This window comes from Scyliorhinus torazame, chromosome 4 (genome assembly GCF_047496885.1).
Source record: "Scyliorhinus torazame isolate Kashiwa2021f chromosome 4, sScyTor2.1, whole genome shotgun sequence".
In the NCBI taxonomy this organism is placed as follows: Eukaryota; Metazoa; Chordata; class Chondrichthyes; order Carcharhiniformes; family Scyliorhinidae; genus Scyliorhinus; species Scyliorhinus torazame.
Genome location: NC_092710.1, coordinates 134,768,966 through 134,792,857, shown reverse-complemented (window position 1 = coordinate 134,792,857; position 23,892 = coordinate 134,768,966). Strand labels below are relative to the sequence as shown.

At 45.2% G+C, this 23,892-nt stretch overlaps 1 protein-coding gene across 3 annotated transcripts in view; it reads left to right on the top strand.

Annotated features, from left to right (window-relative positions):
• Window positions 1–10,424: 10,424 nt before the first annotated feature.
• dlgap2a (discs, large (Drosophila) homolog-associated protein 2a) overlaps window positions 10,425–23,892 on the top strand; it is a 1,100,531-nt gene continuing 1,087,063 nt past the window's right edge. For all 3 annotated transcript variants that reach the window (XM_072498636.1, XM_072498634.1, XM_072498633.1), the window contains exon 1: window positions 10,425–10,615. The gene's annotated coding sequence lies outside the window, so the exon portion shown is untranslated. The remainder of the gene's footprint in view (window positions 10,616–23,892) is intronic.

The window sequence follows — 23,892 nt, the reverse complement described above, 5'->3', positions numbered from 1 at the left end:
GGAATCCCAAAGAGGGTACTGCAGATAACAAGATCCATGGGGGGCCTAACCCGACCAAACCTGCAATATTACTACTGAGCACCAACCGTGGAGAGGGTAAAGGGCGGGTAAAGGAGCCAGAAGCTGAGTGGGTGCTTATGGAGGAGGGCTTCTGCAGAGGGACCTCCCTCCTGGCCATGGCGGCACTCCCATCCCCACCCAATAAATATTCAACAAGCCCAGTGGTGGTAGCAGCACTCCAGTTATGGAACCAGTTGTGACAGCATTTTGCGTTAACAAAAATGTCCGACAAGGCCCACATCTGCAACAACCGCGGTGACTATGAACAGCACCTTTAAAAGGTGGAGACAGGACGGGGGACACTGACAGTTAGGGACTTTTACACCAACAACAGGCTGACAACACTCGAGGAACTGACAGAAAGATTCCAGCTGATGGGGGGAACGAACTAAGCTACCTACAGATCAAGAGCTTCTTACAAAGGGAAACAAAGGCATATCCATGGTCACCACGACAATCACTGCCAGAGGACCTGTTGAACGCGCACATCCTAGGGAAAGGGAACTGTGGTGACATGTACGGGCTACTGCTAAGGAAGGCCAATACCCAACTGGACATGAGGGAGAAGTGGGACGAGGACTTGGGGTTTGAAATAGGGTGGGGACGCTGGAGCAAAGCACTGCACAGGGTCAACTCCACCTCCACATGCGCAAGGTTAAGCCTAATGCAGCTAAAAGCAGTACACCGAGCCACTAAACCAGAACCCAATTGAGCAGATTCTTCCCAGAGGTGGAGGGCAAGTGCGAACGGTGCCAAGGAGGCATAGCCAACCAAGCCACATGATCTAGTCTTGCCCCAGACTTGTTGGGTTTGGACAGCCTACTTCGAGGCAATGTCCAAGTTGGTGGGGATGAGGGTGGAGCCATGCCCAAGAGGGGCTGTCTTCGGAGTATCAAAACGGCCAGAATCTCTTCATGGAGAGGAGGATCGACGCCCTTGCCTTTGCCTCCCGAATCGCCTGCCGGGGAACCCTGCTCGGCTGGCGGTCAACGGCACCACCCAAAGCTGCAGACTGGGTGTCTGGCCTGTTGGAATTTCTCCAAATGGAGAAAATTAAATTGGCCATCCGGAGGTCGGAAGAAGGCTTCCACAGAATGTGGGAGCCATTCACTCGGTTATGATGTGTTGGGTGTTCTGGATCACATACAGGTCACCAACATTTGAAATAGTGCAACACTATTTTATTGAATCATAACTGTTTAAACATACTCAGACTGTGGGTGAATACAATACTAGCTTTAACTAAAGACCTTTGCCTTGTCCTAACCAGTCGATGCACTCAGCACATGGTGAATGTCTGTGTTGCAGGCTGTGACCTCTGTCCTCCTAGCTAGCTGCTACTCGAATGAGCGGGAACTCTGATGCCCCCTGTCTTTATAGTGCGTGTGCTCTCACTGGTGATTGGCTGCGGTGTTGTGTGTGTTGATTGGTCCTACTGTGTGTCCATCAGTGTGTGTCTGCATCACGATATACTGGTGTATATTATGACATCACCCCTTTTATAAAAAATGTACCTGCGTGGCAATAAATAGTGTATGATGAATGTTCCTGACTACGTGTGTGCGAAATATTTACAGGACTATGTACATAAAAACTAAGCTATTTACATGGGAAAGTGCCTGGTGCAGAAAAACAGTGTGGCACAAGAATAACGAGATGAACATTATATACAAACCACTTGAACGATTAAACGGAAGAACAGAACAAATCAGAAAGTCTATAAGTCCACAAAATTAAGTGTCTGAGGTGGGCGACGAATTCTAGTTGACCGCCTCAAGGGTGGGTCGAGAGCCGCCGGCTGAGGAGCGTGCTGGACTGCGTCAGAGTGAGGAGGATACAGAGTGACCGGAATCTCTGTATAGTCCAGGTCAGGGTCAACAGGAGGGCGTGGCCATGGTGGAGGATCACGTAGCGAGCGCGGAACGAGACGAAGGGCACGTCGATTGTGGCGCAGAATGGAGCCATCCGGTAGACTAACCAGCAACGAGCAGAGAGCCACCTGTCGAAGAACCACAGCAGTTGCAGACCGGCCACCATCCGGAAGATGGATACGGACATTGTCATCTGGAGCCAGAGCAGGGAGATCAGCTGCACGGGAGTCATAAGCCGCCTTGTGCTGTGCACGAGACAGTTGCATTCGTTGAAGGAACGGAACGTGGTCGAGGTCTGGGACGTGAATGGACGGCACCATCGTCCTCGGGGTACGACCCATGAGCAGCTGGGCTGGCGACAGGCCAGTGGACAGTGGGGCCGAACGATAGGTCAGCAGGGTGAGGTAGAAATCGGACCAGCATCGGCAGCCTTGCAGAGGAGCCATTTGACTATGTGGACGCCCTTCTCCGCTTTGCCATTGGATTGGGGGTACAGGGGACTGGATGTCACATGCACAAAGTTGTACCTCCTCGCAATGTTGGACCATTCCTGGCTCGCGAAGCAGGAGCCATTGTCCGACATCACAGTGAGTGGGATGCCGTGTCGAGCAAAGGTGTCCTATCAGGCACGGATGATTGCAGACGATGCGATGTCGTGTAAACGTACCACCTCTGGGTAGTTTGAAAAGTAGTCTACAATCAAGACATAGTCCCTGCCCAGCACGTGGAACAGGTCGATGCCGACCTTGGACCAAGGGGACGAGACCAACTCATGGGGCTGTAGGGTCTCACATGGTTGGGCCGGCTGGAAGTGCTGACAAGTGGGGCAGTTGAGCACTGTGTTGGCGATGTCGTCATTGATGCCGGGCCAGTACACAGCCTCTCTGGCCCATCGGCGGCACTTTTCCACGCCAAGATGGCCCTTGTGTAGCTGTTCCAAGACGAGCTGGCGCATTCTGTGCTGGATGATGATGCAGTCCAGCTTCAGGAGAACACAATCAACTACCGCCAGATCATCTCTGATGTTGTAGAACTGCGGACATTGGCCCTTGAGCCACCCGTCTGTTTGGTGGCGCATGACATGCTGTAGCAAAGGGTCAGCCGCTGTCTCGCGGCGAATTTGGACAAGGCGTTCATCCGTGGCAGGTAGATTGGAGGCCATGAAGGCCACATGGGCGTCAACCTGACAGACTAATCCCGCTGGGTCTCACGGAGTGTTGACTGCCCTGGAGAGAGCATCGGCAATGATTAGGTCTTTGCCCGGGGTGTACACCTGCTGGAAGTCGTATCGCCGGAGCTTGAGAAGAATATGCTGGAGGCGAGGCGTCGTGTCGTTCAAGTCTTTCTGTATTATATTGACCAGCGGGCGATGGTCGGTCTCGACAGTGAATTGGGGAAGGCCGTACACATAATCATGAAACTTGACGACACCGGTTAAAAGGCCCAGGCACTCTTTTTCTATCTGCGCGTAGCGCTGTTCCGTGGGAGTCATGGCGCGTGACGCATATGCAAAGGGGGCCCATGATGAGGCCTCATCGCATTGCAGGAGCACTGCCCCAACGCCAGACTGGCTGACATCGGTCGAAATTTTTGTCTCTTTCGCTGGATCAAAAAAAAGCTAAGACCGGGGCCGTGGTGAGTTTGGTTTTGAGTTCTCTCCATTCGCGCTTGTGGGCAGGAAGCCATTGGAAGTCTGTCGTCTTCCTGACCAGGTTCCTGAGAGCCGTGGTATGAGAGGCAAGGTTAGGGATGAACTTCCCTAGGAAGTTGACCATGCCCAGAAATCGGAGGACTGCCTTCTTGTCCTCTGACGTTTTCATGGCTGTGATAGCAGCCACCTTGTCCGCATCCAGCCGCACACCCAACTGGGAGATGTGGTCCCCTAGGAACTTGCGTTCCGTCTGACCAAAGAAGCATTTGGCTCTGTTAAGGCATAGGCCCTGCTCCCATATGCGTTTGAACACGTGCTGGAGGTGACTGACCTACTCCTGCGGGGTGGTGGACCAAATGATTATGTCATCGACATAGACGCGAACACCTGCAATGCCTTCCATCATTTGTTCCATGATCCTATGGAACACTTCTGAAGCCGATTATGATCTCAAATGGCATCCTGTTGTAACAATATCTGCCAAAGGGGGTGTTAAAGGTACACCGTTTCCTGCTGGATTTGTCGAGCGGGATTTGCCAGAAACCTTTCAAGGCGTCAAGTTTGGTGAAGAGCTTGGCGCGAGCCATTTCGCATGTGATCTCTTCGAGCTTGGGAATCGGATAATGCTCCCTCATGATATTGCGATTCAGATCCTTGGGATCAATGCAAATTCTCAGCTCGCCGGAAGGCTTTTTTATGCACACCATGGAACTGACCCAGTCGGTTGGTTCCACAACTCTGGAGATAACTCCTTGGTCTTGGAGGTCCTGCAGCTGCTGCTCGAGGCGGTCCTTGAGGGGTGCTGGGACTCTGCGAGGTGCGTGCACAACAGGTGTGGCATTCTGTTTGAGTAGGATCTTGTAAGTACATGGAAGCGTGACCATGCCTTCGAAGACATCGCGGCGCTGGTCGATGATGGCGTCGTGTTGCGCCCTGAAGTCAGCGTCCTGGAAGGCAGACGTATCATCAGGAGAGAGAGAGAGTGAATTCTTTGAATGAGGTTCAGCAGCTTGCATGCCTGTGCGCCAAGCAGGGAGTCCTTCGAGGAGCCCACGATCTCGAAAGGAAGGATGGCTTTCCGTGACTTGTGCATCACTTCAAGTAGGCACGAAACGGTAGCAGGAATGATGTTGCCATTGTAGTCCAATAGCTGGCAGGCCGATGGCAAGATGGCTGGTTTGACACGAAGGCTTTGGAAAGCAGACCACGCCATGAGATTGGCGGGGGCACCAGTGTGCAGGCGGAATCGTATTTGGGACCGGTTGACTGTCAGGGTGGCACACCACTCATCGTCTGGATCGATGCTCGGCAGAAGGCAGCATAATGGCATTGTCGAGATTTTGCGGGGCATTGCCGCTTTAAGTGGGCAGAGCCACAGTTGCCGCACGTCGTGACGTCAGCATGTTTGTTGCGCCACCGTGCATGCGCGGTGCGGTCGTGCGTGGTGCATGCCTGTGCATTACGTTCCTCAACGTCGCCGTCCCCTCGTTTGGTGCATAGAAGCGCGGGAGTCCGCGAAAAGCACGCAAAATGGCCACCCTCATCCAGGCTAAGGCCCTGGAGCTGCTCAATCACTTGCACCCGTTCCGCCTCGTGGGGACCTTGCCGTGCCGTTTCAGCCACTTGTATACGGGAAAACCAACCCATGGCTTTTTCATGTAAGATACAGGTCTCGATGGCGGTCGCTAGGGTGAGCTGCTTTACCTTGAGGAGCTGCTGGCGTAGGGGGTCTGACTGAACACCAAAAACGATCTGGTCGCGTATCATGGAGTCGGAGGTGGGCCCGTAACTGCAAGATTGCACAAGGATGCGAAGGTGCGTGAGAAAGGATTGGAAAGGTTCAGCAAACGCTGCTGGAACACGTAGCGTTCGAAACTTTCATTCACCTCTACGCTGCAGTGAGTGTCAAACTTGAGGAGGACCGTCTTGAACTTTGTCTTATCTTCTTCATCTGCAATGATACACTGGTGTATATTATGACAGGTTATTCCAAGACCTGATGTAGCCAACAACTAAGAAGCCAAAGAACAGGAGGGTTTAGCCACGACCCAGGAAGGAAGGTGGGGGGAGGGGTGAAAGAGGAGTGCAAGGGGTGGGGGGGGGGGGGGGGGGCAGGGAAACATGGAACTCAACCATGCCCAATAAATGAAGGATGAGGAGCAGTACCAAAGCACGTAACAGGAGCAGGGCACAAGCACCGATGAGGAAAAAAGGCAAGACTATGACGAAGGGGGAGGAGGGAGGGACAGCAAGGGAAATAACCAGAACCAAAAAACCAATGGGGAATGAAACACAGGAAATCGCAACCACCACCGTAAATAATGCAAGAGTAACAACGACGATGCATATATGTAAATAATTGAAACCGACCGGTGTAAATATTTTTCTTTATCCTCTGTCTCCTACTGTTCGTCCACACTTATCCCTGTTTTGTATACCACAAAAAACTCAATTAAAATATAAAAATAAAATCAAAAAGCCAAGTGAGCAAGGAAACCTATTTGAATGGCATTCGGAACAAAGTTTTTTTTCAAGTAAATTTCAAACTCTATAGGTTGAAATTTTAGGTTGAAATTTTGGGGACCCTCGAATTTGGGTTGATGCATCAGTTGCAGGACGCCCCTCCATATACTGGACATTTTGGAAGGGTTTGGGACTGGAAAATCTCCCACCCTGAGACAATGAGGCAATTTTTGCTCATTAAGAGTCTTATTAAAGATGAGAGTTAAGAGGTCAACTGGGATTTTTACATTTCCCAACAAAACAGGGGCAGATCAACCACCTGGAGGTGGATAGCCAGCGGCAGGCAACAGTGATGTGCTGACTACTGTTTCCGACTTTTAAATTCCTCTTTTTACCTTCTTGTTGCAGCGCCTACCCCGTGTTATTTTACTTAACTTCAGCTGGGTGCCCTTTTGAAGCTGAATGAGTTCTGATTTGTCTTCAGGCTTCAAGAGCCTTCCCACCATCCTTATTTGGACAGGAAACCCATTTATAGTCTAATTGAGGACTCACCCAATTGAAAGTCTCAACTTTACTCTGTTTTCCCCTACAGGCGGGATTCTGACCCAAAAACAAACCATCCTGTTTCGCACCTCTGCGGTGAAAATAATAATAATCTTTATTGTCACAAGTAGGGTTACATTAACACTGCAATGAAGTTACTGTGAAAAGCCCCTTGTCGCCACCTCGGCGCCTGTTCGGGTACACAGAGGGAGAATTCAGAATGTCCAATTCACTTTTCTGCACGTCTTTTAGGACTTGTGGGAGGAAACCGGAGCATCCGGAGGAAACCCACGCAGACACTGGAAGAAAGTGCAGACTCCGCACAGACCGTGACCCAAGCCGGGAATTGAACCTGGGACCCTGGCGCTGTGGAGCAACAGTGATACCCACTGTGCTACCTTGCTGCCCAAATAAGCTGGCCAACTGGGATTAAATGCTTTCCTGGAGGTTTTGTCACTTGACTTTCCTCCATACTCCGGTCATTTGTTGACCAACACATCTATCTTGTGACATAGGGACTTTCTATTCCAATTGGAAAGCAAAAAGACTCATTGCCCAATCGGATGATGCTTAATTGTCAGCCAACCAACCTTTTTCTTTCTCTCATTTTCAATATTTTGACATCTAGTTAAGAGAAATGTTCAAAGAAAATGAGAGAAAAAAATGTTTTTTTTGAATGTTTTGATGATTTTTATTTCCAGAATTGCTCACAACAGTGTTGTGGATTGATCTTCAATTCTTGGGCTGCAGGCCAAGGCTGGAGGGTTGGAAGCCCTGGGTGAAAATTCAGTCCTGTAATCCTAAAACAGGGTTAAATAGTGACTGTGGCCAATTACAGGCTTTGCCAATAATAAACTTCAGCACAATTGACTCCACCGCCTGCTTTTACTCGGAAAAACAGATCTATTCAGGGCTCTGAGAATGCTCTTTGATTCCATTGCTGAATCTTGCAATCCTTTCTTTCATATCAACAGCCACCAGCACCAGTCTTATCAAATACCTAACCTTGTCACAAAATATAAAAATGTAAGTATATGTTGCTATATTTTCTGTGTAAGCTATGCTTGTGGTTATGTACTTAAAGTTCTTCTACAATTTTCTGCCCCAAGGAAGGTCCAACCCATAGCACCATGACCACCAGCATGGGTAGGGCAAGGAAGCTGGTCCCAAATCTACCTCATGTGCCGTTAGCATCAATTTGATCCACATCAACTGTCCAGCCAACTGAGCCAACCAGCTCTCCAAGGAACTTGAGTTGCTGTGGCAACAAGCATTTTTCCATACATGTTGTAGCCTTGATATGGATAATGATGGGAGAGGATCCAGTTTCTTTCCATCATGTGTGACCCATGGCTGGCCAGGGACCTCTCCTGGACTTAGCCCCTGCCATTGCTGTTTGTTTCAATGATTTACAAGTTGATACTCAACCTGTTTGGTCATTTTATGAATATGCCTTATTTGGCCATCAAGTCCTGAAGTGGGACTTGAACCTGGAGCTTTTGGCTCAGCGGGCAAGGATGCTACCCATTGCACCACAAGACCACCCACTCACAAATGGCAAAACCATAATATGTAGTTGCTTTTGCCTTTTGCAATGGATGATCCTTGAGTACTGCCACCAAGACACTGAAAGACTTGTGTCCTGAAGGACAGAAGTGGGAGCTCAACAATAGATTACCAATGACTAAATCTATAGTAAGAAGAAACAAAGAATATTCAAGATTGATGTTGATCATGTGAAGTGATGGTTAGTTTAGAAGCTGTATTTCTTGTGAAGGAAGTGTGTGGAAGAGACTAACTCATTGCTTTAACTTGATACAGTTTTTGAATTAATTGAGCAAAACATCTCTGGCATCTTGAGGTGTGAAAATGAGAATATGTAAGGCTACTATCCAGTTGACACTTGTGTCATGAACTGTGCTCTTGGTAAAGAAAGGATAAATTATCTTTCTACTGCACATTTCACAACTGCTGGATGTTCTAAAGTGCTTCACACCCAATTAAGAATTTCTGAAATGGGAAACACAGCAACTATCTTTCACACAGAAAAGGCCCGCAACCAACAATGAGATAGATGGTAAGTTAACCTGTGGAAGTAACATTGTTGAGCGATTAATGTTGCCCAGAATATTGGAAAAACCTTATTTTAGTAGAGCCATGGAATCTTTTACACTCATCTGAGAAGGCAAGCAGGGCCTCAATTTAACATTTCAAATTGAATACACCAAACAGCTTCTGGAATATTCTAAGCAAGAAGGTTGTTAGGTACCATCTGGGAGGACAGGTTGAATGACCGTGAAGTAGTCATTAGATGGCCTGCGCTTTTGGCGATGGTCTGGGCATTTATGTTTTATGGTTGAACAGGGGTTCCCATGGACGATGAAGGAATTGGTGTTACTTGAGAAAACATCAATAGGTGTCAGCTGAGAACAAAAATGAGGTGGCGGAACTACTTATGGCAGAAACCAAAATGGAAGAGTAATGACAAATAACTGCAGGAACTAGCAAAGGAAAGAGCCTTGATATAATGCTTTACTGACCAAAGTAGGCTTCTGATTAACTGGCAACTTTAACGGATAATGGTCTACACTGGTCAGATCCATATCTTTCTGTGCTGTCTTTAATCTTTAAAAGAAATTTGTTATTTACCTCTGATGATTCAGATTTATGATTTCAGGGGCCTCTTTGCAGTATAAGCTTAGGTTGTATCTTGGGTTATTCTGGGGAATCAGGGAAGCATGTTTTGGTTCCTTGCAACATTTTCTGCTAATTATAAGGGGGATTTCTGGCCATTTCTTAGGTTGGACAATGGGCATCATTGCTCGAAAGAAGGAGCTGGGCCAGAGTGCTGTCCATTTCAGTAATAAGGGCATATTGAGAATAATTAATTCATATAATGCCCAAAAGTATTCTGAGGGGTTAAGCAACTTTTTAGATATAAATGAATCCAGAAGTGCAATCCAGAACAGTCTCCTTCCCAAATGGTGTGATTTCACTGGTTTACTTTTGGAAACTCATTACAATTATCTAACACTTCAGTTTTTATATATTTATCTAAAATCTGACTTAAATTTGTTTTGCAAAGTTTCAAAAACAGTAGTTTACTTTTAATCATTTTTTTCTGATTATGTTTTGCAATGTTCTGCACCATTTCAAATTCAAATCAATTGCATGATACTTTTGGTGAGTACTATTCTCATGTTGTATGACAATTGTCAATATTTTTACCTTTGTATCGGATTTCAGTGTGCAGTAATTACCCATCGGGGTTGTTTACCCTTTACGTAACTGTCTGGTGGGAATCCATTCGCTCCTCAGCACCAACCTGTTTTATTTAGAACCTCTTGATTTAGAGGCGTTTAGATGATTATGCAGGATTTATGATTTTTCATCAGCAGCAGCTACTGCTGATTGATGAGGCCTCATCAACCATCCTGCCCACTGAATACATTCAGTGTGATAAAGCTGTTTGTCGTCAATGGTGATGGTACTGAGGAGGAAGTTTGCTATATATGGCAAGCAGAATGAATGATGTCACCACAATAAATGGTTGAAATCTTCATGAGGATCACCTCCAAATTTACATTTACCACATCAGTTATAACATGGAACACAGAATATATTAAAATAAGATGCTAAATTAACATTTTACATTTAATAATTGTATCACGAGTATCTGTTTCTTCTGATGTGATAAGTTACCTGTAACAAAGATATTGCACACACAGAATCCATACCAGAAGGAGGTTCGGTTCCAGGTTTTTCCTTGCACCTTGCATATGGAACATGCATTGCAATTCTCTGCTCACCACACTGCTGCAGTATAGTGGGTTTTTTTGCAGCCCTGAATAGCAGTATGACCAAAGTACAATGCACAAGAGGATGGAATAAATGTGCCATTTGATCACTGGCCTGATCCTTTAAAAAAAATTGTTCTTTTCTGCTGAATATGCTTCTCGTTACTGTGTGTAGCAAGAATAGCCTAAATATTAGGACTTTACTGGGGTACACTAAATAGGCTTGAAAGGTAAGTCTGAGGCAACTGTTTCATATCCTACTTGGTTCACTAGATTTATTTTACAATCAGGTTCCTTTGCAAAGAATTGTGACAGGATTGCATTTGCGGACTAAAATTCTCGTGTTACAGGTTTGGATTAATCTTCATGCTTTGAAATGTTGTTCAAGGAGAATAATGCCATGCCACCGATAGAGATCGTTCTTTAGAATTGTACTTATTCATCATTTTGATATGTTATAATCCAGTGTGGTCCACGGTTGCTATCAGCAGCTGTGGTTCAGTCTCCAAGCACAGGATAATGGCAGACATGACTGAATCTCTGGCAGAGAAAGTCCTTCATCGAGTGGGTTTATTAACTGCATGATCACCATTAGGTGTTTGATCTTTTATTTGATGACATTTCTAATTGAAACATTCCTCGTCATTTTTGTTATTCTGAATGAGTCGAACTTGGCATTACTGTTCAGAAGATACTCAAGCAATGTGATATTTCTCAGAAACTGAACATAATTCTGCATATTCATTGTGGAGTTGTAAAAGGAACTGTAGGTGTAATGAAAGAATAAAATAAACATTAATTAAGTTTAAATAAATCACTGCAACAAGGATTAGGTAACAGTACCAAGAATGCGAATGATTACAGTGTTTAAGATCTGAACTTTGAAATGGTGCAAAGGTGCATGCCAAAGATTGAAATAATTTTTTCATTAACACGCGTCCATCCTTTCCTTTCTAAAGTGGCTCAGGAGTGGTTGCCTATTCATTTTATTTGTAATATTTGTAGTAGATGATAATAATTGCTAGATTGTCAAATACATTATGTCTGCTCGACTGTCAACAATTTGTGCTGCTTTCGTGAGCTATTTGTTCTTTCTGAAATTCCCATAAAACTTGATTGAGAGCATATTGACAGATGACATAATACATTACATCACAATATGATAAGATTCAAATAATAGTTTGAAAGTTAGCCACGCTGATGTATGGTTAGAAGAGTAAGTGCTGATCTTGCTGGGAGAAGGGAGGGGAAAGAAAACGTAACTACTGTGCCCACAGCTACACGAGACAGCTGCTTTGGTTGATCTTGAATCCATTGTAAATAGCAATAATTTGCAGCTTGACTAGGGGAACATGGTGATTTTGGTCAGGTTTTCAAAATTTCTGCTGCAATAAATTTCTACGTTCCATAATCTTTATTTTCATCGCTCGCTATTCGAATAGTTACATGTATTTCTTTTTCTCCTGAGGGAAAAAAATACAAGAATCCCAAGCCAGGTGCTTCGCCTTCTAGCTTTCTGTATGCAGCAACAAACTTAACCATTAACATTTGTACAGAATACTTTTTGTGTATTGTAAGCTGTAATTGTCACAGTAACAGTGTGCTTGCCCTTGTTTCAAACATTATTTCAAATTAGTTGACGGTATGGAGAAAGGGATCATTCAGATTTGAATAGAGGCACATGCTGCAGCCTGTCTCTTTTCTCTCATATCTGCAGCACTTAAAATCTTGTTTGAAGCAAATGGATTCCCGAATTATTCACCGAAAGTGGAACCTTAAATTCCACTGGCTGTTTCCTTGTGACCATTATTGACATTGCAAAATATTAAACGCCGCAGAAATAGTGAATAAAATGAAGATCCGCCTTGTAACAAATTTGGGTTACATAAAAGATAGACCATCATCGTAATAAAAGCTATTCCAAACTGATAACTGCCAAGTAAATTTCAAAAATAATAGGATGGTGGCATGAACCCCAAGAGTTTATTTAATCCTTCAGGCCTCTGTTTAACTCATTCCATTCTGAATAAAGATATGAAGTGTAACCTAATTTCGAAAATTTGCAATTCTTCATGTTTCCATATTGAATGACTAGCTTGCTGCTTTCGCAAATGTTTCAGTGTCACACGTATTGTTAAAGGAGATTATTGATCAGTCACAAAATCCCAGAGTGACTATTATTGCTAATGTGCTCAAATTCCAGCCAAAACATCCTGTCTATATCATTAATATTTTAAATGTTTTGTTCATACTTTTAACAACCTGGAAAGGTACATACAGCAGGCTTGCTCTGAATGATTCTTCCATGTGCTGAAGAAACCACTTGTAATTTATCCCAGAATACTGTGTGAGAGTTGATCAAAAGAGATGGATTTAATTACACTTAAATGGAAATGCCTACAAAGGAGAAAATAGATTAAGTTATGTTTTTCTCTGGGAATGCTGTGGGGGTGGTACACGGTTGACGCACTTTTTGTTTTGGTAATAAGGTATTGGGGTTAAATAAGTAAATGTGGGATGAAAAATTATTTAACAAATTCTGTTCGGCCTACAAGAAAATCGGTGGAATACAACTGGTCAGGACTGGACAGTTCAATCAATATACTGCAGCGTTTAACCCAATTGCCTTTGGGTTTGAGGAGGGTACTATTCAATTTCTCTTCACAGAAGTCTTTTGTACTTGAACAACTGCCTGAAGAGATTCAATAAAGTATAAAGCAGGTCCAGCATACTGCGAATTGTATGTGGAATCTTGCGAAGGTTACGTTGAAAGACCCTTTCTTGTCCTACAATCTCTAATGAGGTCATGCTGTTAACTTTAAAAAAAACTTCTGGAATCCATACTCTTATTAAAGTTCACTAAATCGTTTGGCTAATCGATATAGATATCTATTTTTCTTGTGCTTCACATTTCTCCTTGATAAACAAGTATCTGGTCGGTATTACCTGCAGAAAATTTGTAATGTGGGGTAACATAAATAACGACAAGATTGAAAAATTAGCTTGTGTGCAGATTGGGGTCCGTGTTTCTTTATTTTTTAATAATGCTGTGTTTATTAAAAACGCAGCTTTTTTAATAGCACAGAGGGAGTTACATAATGAGAGAAATTATTGTTGTTTTTTTCACTACGCCTCACTGGTCCTCTAGTTACATTACATTTTTCTATTTCTTCACATTGCATCACACCCTCCACAATATAGTTGCCATGGTAAATCCAGCAAATTTTGCTCAAATCTCATACATTCTTTTCAAATTTTGACGACCAGGCAGTGCTTGAAAAATACCAATAAAAAATTATGACTTTCCGCATTATAATTAGCAGCATTTGTTTTGCTAACAAGATGGATTGTGTTGGTAAAATAGCCTGTGCTCAGCATCGTATTCACAGCTCAGTTGGGATCTTTATTTTATTCTGACAGAGGTAGTCTATTTAATTTAATATTTCATCTTTCAAGTAAAGCAATTAACAATAAATATGCCAGAGCACATAATTAAATTGGGTCCAAACTGTAGCTACTAAACCAAAATATACCTTCTGTGAGAAGAGACAGCAAGGCTGCTAATTGGAAATTTGTATTTTCTGCCATTGTTTAACAATGAACAAAGTTTGTTATTATTCCAGTAACTGATTAGATTTTTAATATCCTTTCACTTGCCTAATGGCCATATTTATGATATGATGGTTGCTCCTTTTAGCATTTCATCTGCACAATTAAGGGAATAAACGCATTATTTTGTTTGCATGCGTGGTGTATTGTAAATAACTTTAGTTAAAGCTATTATATCAATTGATTTTTAACCAAATATTGACACAGCTTTTCCACTGTACGTTGAGGGAGTGTTTTAGTAGTTCTAGGATGTTGCCGACCAGAATATCATGAGTTAAAATCTCAACTTCAGCTACTTTCCCACTTTGGTTGAACTTCGACAATCTTTAGGTCAGATTGTGATACAAGCAACAGCAAGTCAGAGCTCCACGTGGGAGAAGAAAGGTGGGATTGGAAGGACAGCTTGTATCCAACAGATAAACTCTTCCTGACCATTGATTACAAACATCAGTGATGTTGAAGAGACCTACTTTCTCAACAGATGGTATTTTTTAGATTTGAAAATGTAAAAATATACTTTTAAAAACCATATGCAATGTAGAATATAATCATGTGCAAGTAATATAGTTGAGGACTTAATTTCATGTTTCATACATTTATCAGCCTTCATCTCATTTACTACTGCAAGAACCTTCAATTCCCTGCAGCTGTAGGGTCAACTTATAATATTGATCATTCTATATTCAGGGTTATGAGAAAAGTCTTACATAATGAAGTTTGTTGTCTCTCGAACTAAGGAGACTAAAGAGGGATCTGATGGAGGTGTTGACGGGTAAATCGCGACAAAAGACTGCAAGCTCAGTATAAGTAGCAGATCCCGGAGAGCTTACAAACTTTTTCATGTAAAATTGTTAGAATGTGGAATATCTTTCCATGGCTGGTGATTGATACTAAAATAATCACAGCGTTTGAACAGTTACTTAGAGCAAGGAATTAGGGTTCATGTAAAATCAATTTCATGAATGGTCTAAATACAGCACTGGAAAGGAAGACTTGAATGGCCTCAGCATCCTAAATGTTCCTGTGAATTTATGAATCAAAATCATCTTATATTATTAAAATGACAGGAATTTTATATTGTCTCTGGGATGCACATGACGCCAAAATACATTGCATTTCAGTCAGATTTCCTAAATGGGGTGGGTGGGTCTGAGAAAACAGAAATGTCCCCTGGCAAGATGGTGATGATGTAAGATTTTTAAGGGCCCTCCTGAACTGTCCTGGAGGTAGTAAGCAATCCGGGAGTGATCCCACCACTTCAGTGGGTGCAATCACCATAGATATTTAGTGCAAAAAAAACCTGAAGAACAGAAATGTGATGGCCTTTTGGGATCTTATATTACCGATAGAAGAATGTGAGTGATGTTTAAAACATATTGAGAGAGTAGCAGACAGAGTTCAGTTTCTTTATCATCTAAGGGCATTACTTTTGGGTAGCTGGCATCAGGTCTCAGCTTATTATTGTCAGCAGAAACCAGCTGTTAGTGCAGTTCAACAAAAGTTAGAAATATCAACTGGACAGCTGTGGACTCTGCATTTTGACATAATTGGCATCTGTTAAATGTTTAAACGTTTTTGGGTGGCACATTGCTGAAAATGCAAAGGAAAATAGGGACCTGAATGATCAGGACAAGCAACATAGTGTATCCTTAACCAATCCAATTGAAAGATTGTGAAATTAGTAACATGAGGACTGAGAAGAGAGAGTGAGAGGATCCAGTGTCAAAATGGATACAGGAAAAGACACTGGGCGCAATTCAAATAAATGGGAACAAAGTCCCATAGCGAGTGTGTTTAGCCGCATGCTTCCCGGCGCTCGCAGCACTGAGAAACATCGGGCTGTATAACACCCTCACATTAAATAAGGGACCTCAGTGGGGAATGCGCAGCCGAGTCCGCACATCGTCCTGTTTACTACACCAAGGAGTACCGCTCGCCGGAACTCCGCAGCGTCTGTTCTCCAAAGCCCCCGACACCCAACACACTATGGGTGCAATCACTTCTCCGCATTCCTCCCAACACCCGTGCAGGGCATCCGTGGCCCGATTGCCAGCATACAAAAAATGCCAGCTTGGCACCTTGACAGTGCTGATCTGGCACCCTGGCAATGCCCCTGCCAGCTGGCAGTGCCATCTGGGCACCTTGGCACTTCCAAGGTGCCTGATTGGCACATCAGTAGTAGGGTACCACCATGCCCAAAGTGCATGCACTTGGGGGCCTCTGATCCCATAGGAGTGCCGTTCCATCTGGTCCCCATTTGTGGTGCTCGCCCGAGGTCTCCTAAGCGAAGGGAGTAAATGCAAACATCTCGGGTACGTCAGGAAACCGAATATTAGAGTGAGACGAGCTGCCTTGCTCTAATATGCAGATTTATTAAAAGGTGTGGGTGGGACTTACATTGCATTAGATCTTGCGAGGCGTTGCGAGCCGGGTAGGTCCCGGGAGCGGGGGGTCTCGGCTTTTATTGGCCACGCTGCGCCATGGCGAGCGCTTTTCAGGTGCATTGAGAGGACAAGAAAGAGAAGAGTTAAGGGTTTGGAGAGAAGTGACAGAAAGGAAAGGTTTTTTAAAAATTCAAATCTCCAACCTAATTAAAACTCCAACGCATGAGTCTCAACACTTATAATAGTTAATTTCCAGTAATAGAGAATAATTTCCAGAAATAATTAACAATTATCACAAACACTAAAAAGATATTAAACTGAAATGGTGAAGACTTAACTTTCTTTGAGTTTAATTTTTATCTACCATGTAAATACAGCGGCTTCATGCCATTCCACACATGTCAATGTGATGGTAGTCAGTAAATTGCTGTTTTTGTGAAGCCAACAGTGGAACAGTGTATCTTGGGCATATGTCTTTTTTATCTATAGTATATTACAATTTGACGCCCAGTTGTCCTTGAGAAAGTTATGGTGGTGAGCATTATTTTTGAAACACTGCAAACCATGTGGTGAAGGTGCTGCCACATTGTCATTAGATAGGAAATGTTCCAGGACTTGGATCCAACGGTGAGGAAGAAATGACAAGAAATGTCCAAGTCGGGATGGTATGTGACTTGGAGAACATAGAGGTTCTCATGTTCTCTTGTTCCCATGCCAGTATTTCGGTTGTTGTCCAAGATGGTGAAGGTCATGGGTTCAGGAGGTACTGCAAAATAAGCTTTTGAAATGTACTGTAGATACTAAATACTGCTGCCATGGTACATCAATGGTGGAGGGGATGGAAGTTTATGCTAGTGGACAAAGGGACAGTCAAATGAACAGCTTTTTTGGAAAAGAGCAGAGCTTCTTTAGTATTGTTGCAACTCCAACCATTCAGGCAAGAGGAGAATATCCTATCACACTCAGGATTTGTACATTTTTGCAGTAGAGTCTTTGACAAGACAGGAGTTAATCTACTCTCCACAGGTTGCCCAATCTTTCATAATAATGACATTTATGTGGCTAGTTTAGTTAAGTTTATGGACCCCCAGAATGTTGACGGTGGGGTTTTAGAAATGCTAATGCATTTGAAAATCATGGGAAGTAGTTTGGCAGTCTCTTCCTGGAGATAATCATTGTCTGATATTTGTGTGGTGTCAGTGTTATTTGCCACTTATTAGCACAAATCTGAATGTTTTGTATGTCTTGCTGCACATGAGCATTGACTACTTTATTTTCTGAGTAACTGTGAATGGAATTGAAAACTGCCCAACCTCTGAACTTATGAAGAGTGAAGACCATTGTTGCATTTTGAGGTGTGACACTAGAGAGCATGGAGGTTCAAAACAACGGAGCTTTATTGACAGTGGGTTATCTCTTACATGGCTGTTCTTCCCTTCCCTTTCTGTTTGCCTCACTAGGGCTTATAACATTACTGCCGGTGAATACATTATACAACACCGCTTCGCTGGAGCTAATAAGATTTAATGCCAATACATAAAGTTTCCTCCCACATTAAATTGAACGTCTCCAAGTTCAAAACAAGGTCAACATGAACAATAATCAATAAGTCAGACGGTCCTGAGGTCGTCGTTCTCGGAACGATTGATGACGAACCTTTGGCAGTGTCCTCACACTGGTGGTGACGTCTGCCATTTCCATCTTTATATTAACGTCATTGGTGTATGGTTTAACCTAAGTAGGAACGAGAGGTTGTCCCTGCGTCTGATCAGAAAGCGAGGCATTGCTTTCCTCAATCATGTCTGTTTGTGTCAAGATTGTAGGAAAGCTTAAATCAAGACTTTGTAGGGTTGAACTTGGATTTTCCCCAGGCCCAGATTCCATTCTTCCAATCAGCAACTGGTCTACATGTATCATCCAGATAACATCATCTCTGGTTGGGACAGTATAAGGGACAGGTCCAGCCTGTGCAAGGATTGTGGCAGGAACCAATTCCTCCCCTGTGGAATAATTCCTAGCCAAATCCCTTTATTCTTGGTGGAAAACTCTGTGCTTTGTCTTGCTTTCCTGCACTTCCATTTGTACTTGCTATTGCTGTTGTACGATCTCCTTAGTTTTCTGAGGTTTCAACAGATTGAATGCGGAACGTAGTTCTCCTTTCATCATTGATAATGCAGAAAAGGTCTAGGACCTAGATCGTCCGATATTCCTATACACCAGTAGGAATTTATTTTAAACGTTTGATAAGTGAACCTTATTCCCTGGTTGCTCTCAAGGTAAGTTTCATAGTTTGGACGAAACATTCTGCTAATCCATGAATAGCAGTGTGGTATGGTGTGGACTTAATATGTTGAATACCATTCTCTTGTCAGGAACTTTTGAAATGTTGTGAGACAAATTGATGTCCGTTGTCTCTTGCCAGTTGTTCAGGGAATCCAAAATGACTAAACGCTTCCCCCATCTTATCAAAAGACTTCTCTGATGAAGTAGATTTCATCACAGTGACCTATGATATATTACCCTTGATATAAGCATCAACCATTAGCAATAACGTATATGCTTCAAAAGGTCCTGCAAAATCTACATGCACATGTTGCCAAGCCTCTTCAAGCCATTCCTATAGATAAGGCGGTGCTAAGGGTGACAGGTTTGTTATCTCGCACTGGAAGAGCATGTTCTGGCTTTCTCTTCAATTTCTGTGTCCAGTCCAGGCCACCAGAAATAACTGCTTGCTATTTCCTCCATGCGTACAACTTCGCAGTAGCTTCTCGAACACCCGTTTCCTCAATGGTGGTGACGTAATCACTCTGAGCCCCCACAGAAGACATCCTGACTGTACTAGCAGCTCCAATCTCCTGGAGTAGTCGGGTTTCAGGTTAGGGGCTAGTTTCAAAGTATTCCCTCGTAATATTATATCCATCACTTCTGAGATTATCAAATTGCTCCGAGCGTGTTACCTCACTTGTTCAGAAGTCTCTGGTTTATTGTCTACTTGTTCAAAGGAGATGATATTCCCATTGAGTAGTCTGCTGAATTATCTGGCAATGGTATTCTTGAAGGTCTATCCACATTACCATGTATACTTGATTATCAATACTTACTGGTAGAAGTATTTGCAGACACAAGCAATGCCCATCTTTGCATTCTACTTGTGGCAAGTGAATGAATTCCAGCGCATGGTCCAAAAATGACGGACAATGTGAACTTTTTCCCCATACAAGAATTGATGGGAGAAAGCGTCATGGTCCCAGGGTCGATTCCTGGCTTGGGTCACTGTCTGTGTGGAGTCTGCATGTTCTCCCTGTGCCTGCGTGGGTTTCCTCCGGGTGCTCCGGTTTCCTCCCACAAGTCCCGAAAGACGTGCTGTTAGATAATTTGGACATTCTGAATTCTCCCTCGGTGTACCCGAACAGGCGCCGGAATGTGGCGACTAGGGGCTTTTTACAGTAACCTCATTGCAGTGTAAACATGAGCCTACTTGTGACAATAAAGATTATTTTTTTTAAAGGTTCGAGAAGCAGAAGCCTCTCGGTGTGTTTCACCACCCAGTGGCATGATGTGAGAGACCACTGCTCTTATACCATAAGGAGATGCATCATAATCTAACTGTAAGGGATCAAAGTGTGTGAGAACTTCAGATTTAAGTAACGCTTCTTTGGCTTGCACGAAAGGGTCATTGCATTTATCCAACTGACCACTTCCACTTCATATTCTGGCACAAGAGGTTATGTAATGATTTTAAAGTTGTTACCAAGTTTGGGACAAATCTTCCATAGTAGTTCAACAATCACAGGAAGGAACGTAAGAAGTGCCTCTGTCATGGCCTTAACCTTTGAAGGAGATTTGTAAAGGCCAGTGGCATTAATCACATGTCCCAAATACTCAACGGAGGATTGAAAGAACTCACACTTTCCCTTACAGACTCTCAGAGACCATAGTCCCCCAATTTCTGGCGAGTGGCATCCAGATTTTGATCGAATCTTCTCCAGCCATGTTTGACCCCTCAATGCTGGTGATTTCCCTTTACTACATGTCGAGACAAATCTGCTGTTTCTCCGTTCAATTGCACAGCTACTTCAATGCTGCCCTTCAGTAGAACTACTTTTCCCATGTATGTCTTCAGTATTATCCTTGACAGTCTTAAGGGAATATCATTAAGATTCTCCTTGCAGAAAGTCTCTGGCACCAATGAGACTTCTGGCCCAGTGTCAACTTGCATCCTTACTGGCTACCCATTCAGCAGCAGGTGGCCCAGTATCGATGTGTAGTACCAGAAATGGCTAGTACATTCAGTGATAATTCCTCCTCCAGTTGTTGCAAAGATTTCTTCAACTTTTTTGTACAGTATGGACATTCTTTCTTTTATTTTGTTTAAATTCTGCCTAGGTTTGTTCTTGCTTCTTATTTTTACTTAGAGCTTGCTTTTTCTTCCTGTAGGCATGCTCCAGGTGTCCTTTCTTCCCACAGGTTCAATTTACCATGTCTTTATGTGGTAAACTCCACTGGTCACATACTACGTGTATTAAGGTACTGCCACTGTACTACAGTTAACACAGTAAATCCCAGCCTGCTGGCTCCTCCCAGCAGGTGATGTATAAAAGTGTATACTCTCCTGCGCTGCTTCCATTCTGGTTCTAGCTGCAGGAGACTCAACATCTAGTGCAATAAAGCCTCAATAGTTTCACCATTTTCGTCTCGTGGTCATTGATGGTACATCAATTTATTGCACTAGAATTTTAGAGATGAACGTCTTATTCAAGCCTGATCGCCTGGAGCTGAACCCTCATGCAGCTGACGCCATAGCCTCTTTCGAGCACTGGCTAGCCTGCTTTAAAGGCTACCTCGGAACATCCACAGAAGCCCTCTCAGACCCGCAGAAGCTGCAGATCCTCTACTCATGGGTGAGCCCAATAGTTTTCCCCCTCATTCAGGACGCGCCTACCTATACGGAAGCGATGTCGCTACTAAAAGGACAGTACATCAGGACTGTAAATCAAGTGTTCCTGGCCACGAGACGGCAACTCCCGGGGAGTCTCAGGACGATTTCTTGCATGCTCTGTGGATCCTTGGTAGGAACTGTAAATACCAGGCAGTGTCAGCAGTCCAACACACAGAACTGCTGATCAGAGACGCCTATGTCATTAAGTCTAATTACGTTTGCCAGTGATTATTGGAAGGATGTACGCTCGACCTTACAGAGACTGTGCAGCTCGCTAACTCCCTAGAAGTGGCCTCCCGCAATCTGGAGTCCTACACCTCTGACCCCGCGGCGGCATCGTGGGCCCCACCATCTTCCGACCCGGGTACACCGCAAGCCTGCGCCACGCGGCAGCCAGCCAACTCCGGAGGGCCCAAATGCTATTTTTATGGCTAGATCAAGCATCCCAGGCAGCACTGCCCAGCGCGGAGCATGACCTGCAACGGGTGTGGCAAGAAGGGCCACTTCGTCTCCATTTGCCAGGCCCGATCGGTCACTGCCGTTTCTAGGCCCAGCATCACTACACCCCCCAGGTGCGATCCAGGGGCGCGGCCATCTTTGCCGCCACCCGCCACGTGCGGCCCGTGGGTGCTGCCATCTTGGATGTCATCCGCCATGTGCACCCCGTGGGTGCCGCCATCTTCGGCGCCATCTTGGACCGCGCCTCCGGACCCCTGCTCGCTTGGCCATTCGCGGACCGCCGATACCTCCGCCACCGCTGATCAGCCCAACAACTCACAATATCTTCCGCAACTCTCCTCCATCACCCTCGATCATTCTCGGCCCCGCAATCTCGGAACCGCTACAACGACTGTAAGGATCAACGGGCATGAGACGACCTGCCTCTTCGAGTCCGGGAGCACAGAGTTTCATCCACCCTGCTACGGTAAGGCGCTGCTCCCTCCCGGTACTCCCTGTCACCCAGAAAATCTCCCTGGCCTCTGGATCCCATTCCATGCAAATCCGGTGGTACTGCGTCGCGACCCTCTCCATACAGGGCGTAGAGTACAGCAACTTCAGACTCTACGTCCTCCCCCATCGCTGCGCTGCCCTGTTACTAGGTCTTGATTTTCAGTGCCACCTCCAAAGCCTTACTCTGAAATTCGGCGGACCCCTGCACCCCCTCACCGTCTGTGACCTCACGGCCCTTAAGGTCGATCCGCCCTCACTTTTCGCAAACCTCGCCCCGGACTGTAAACCTGTTGCCACGAGGAGCAGACGGTACGGTACACAGGACAGGACCTTTATCAGGTTTCTGCGGGAGGGGGTCATTGAGGCCAGTAACAGCCCGTGGAGAGCTCAAGTGGTGATAGTTAAGACTGGGGAGAAGCTCCGGATGGTCGTCTACTACAGTCAGACCATCAACCGGTACACGCAACTCGATGCGTACCCCCTTCCCCGCATATCTGACATGGTCAATCAGATTGCGCAGTATCGCATCTTCTCCACAGTTGACTTGAAGTCCGCCTACCACCAGCTCCCCATCTGCCCGGAGGACCACCAATACACTGCATTCGAAGCAGATGGCGGCCTCTATCACTTCCTTCGAGTTCCCTTCGGCGTCACCAACGGGGTCTCAGTCCCTAATTATGCGGACAAGGCCCGCCCACTCATCAAGTCCACAGTTTTTCCCCTGACGGCTGAGGCCCGCCGGGACTTCAAACACATCAAGGCGGACATCGCCAAGGCCACGATGCACGCAGTCGACGAGACCCTCGCCTTTTAGGTGGAGAGCGATGCATCGGACGTGGCTCTGGCCGCCACCCTCAACCAGGCGGGCAGACCTATGGCTTTCTTTTCCCGCACCCTTCATGCCTCCGAAATTCAGCACTCCTCTGTCGAAAAGGAGGCCCAAGCCATTGTGGAAGCTGTGTGACATTGGCGGCATTACCTGGCCGGCAGGAGATTCACTCTCCTCACTGACCAATGGTCGGTTGCCTTCATGTTCAGCAATACACATGCGCCGAGTGCAAGCCGCACTTCTACCTGCCAGACAGAGTGCATCTGGTGAAGGCCTCCTGGCCCTTTGAGCGCCTCAGCATGGACTTCAAAGGGCCCCTCCCCTCCACTGACCACAACGTGTACTTTCTCAATATAATTGATGAGTACTCCCGTTTCCCATTTGCCACCCCATGCCCCGACCTGACGTCTGCCACGGTCGTCAAGGCCCTACACAGCATCGTCACCTTGTTCGGTTTCCCCATCGACATCCATAGCGATCGGGATCCTCCTTTATGAGCGATGAGCTACGTCAGTTCCTGTTCAGCAAGGGCATCGCCTCGAGCAGGACGACCAGCTACAACCCCCGGGGAAACGGGCAGGTAGAGAGGGAGAACGCGACGGCCTGGAAGGCTGTCCTGCTGGCCCTTCGGTCTAGGAATCTCCCTGCCTCCCGCTGGCATGAGGGCCTCCCCGATGAGCAGCACTCTATCTAGTCGCTCCTGTGCACTGATACTTATGAGACCCCTCACAAACGTGTGTTTGCCTTACCTAGGAAGTACACCTCCGGCATCTCGCTCCCAACCTGGCTGACAGT